The following is a 907-nucleotide window of genomic DNA, read 5'->3' as shown; positions in this document are numbered from 1 at the left end:
CGAGCGCGCGGGTGCATGTTTGTGTGAAGAGAGACACAGAATGACACACAAACAAACTGAGAATAAGAATGAGGGAACAAGGAAATAAGAAACAAGGAAGCACATAACAGAACGGGAAAATATATATATTTTTTAAGTGGAGACCCACGATTTGACAGTGTCGAAGGTCACGACCTCATGCAACTTGTCAAAATGAAAACTTGTCCGAAAAAAGAGTTTCGAGCCAGCTGTAACTACTAGTGTAAGGAGGTTGGTGTAAGCGAGACCGAATGGAACGTATTGCACAATAGAGCTTTTAGGACGATTGCAATATTGTTGCAAAGGATACGAAGTAAAAGTATATGCAGGTAATCTATTTTTTTCAGACATTTGAAATGTTGCATGCATGGAAAGAGGTACGGGAGAGGAGGAAGAAAGGGAGAAGTAAGAGGTACAGATAGAAAGGGACGAAGGTGGGAGAAACGGAGGAGTAAGAGAGTGTGACAGAAATATGGGAGAAAGGGAGAAAAAGGTAAAAAGGGAGAGAGACGGAGAATGAGAGAGAGAAGGAAAAAACATGAGATCAACAGAATGAGAAAGATAGAGAGAATAAGAGACACTGAATGAGAGAGAAAGAACATATGCATGATAAAGTGGAAGAGAGAAAGAAGAAAGAAAGAGACGCAAAATACAGAGAAAAAGAGAGGTTGCAGTAAATTTTGCATTTTTTTTTGTATACACATTAACCTAACGTCTAAGCAGTTCCTGGCGTGTTTGACCTATGTATTTGTGATGAATGCGGAGTGTACAAAAACCGAGCAAATGACAGTTACACACAATTACTCCCAACATTAGTGCAGTGGAAGCAAATCTTGGAGGAATTCGGAGAAAACTGTCATAAAAAGAAAAAAAAATATTTATCTGACGA

Source organism: Penaeus monodon, chromosome 27, assembly GCF_015228065.2.
Source record: "Penaeus monodon isolate SGIC_2016 chromosome 27, NSTDA_Pmon_1, whole genome shotgun sequence".
Taxonomy (NCBI): Eukaryota; Metazoa; Arthropoda; class Malacostraca; order Decapoda; family Penaeidae; genus Penaeus; species Penaeus monodon.
Note: the sequence above shows the minus strand (reverse complement) of the source record.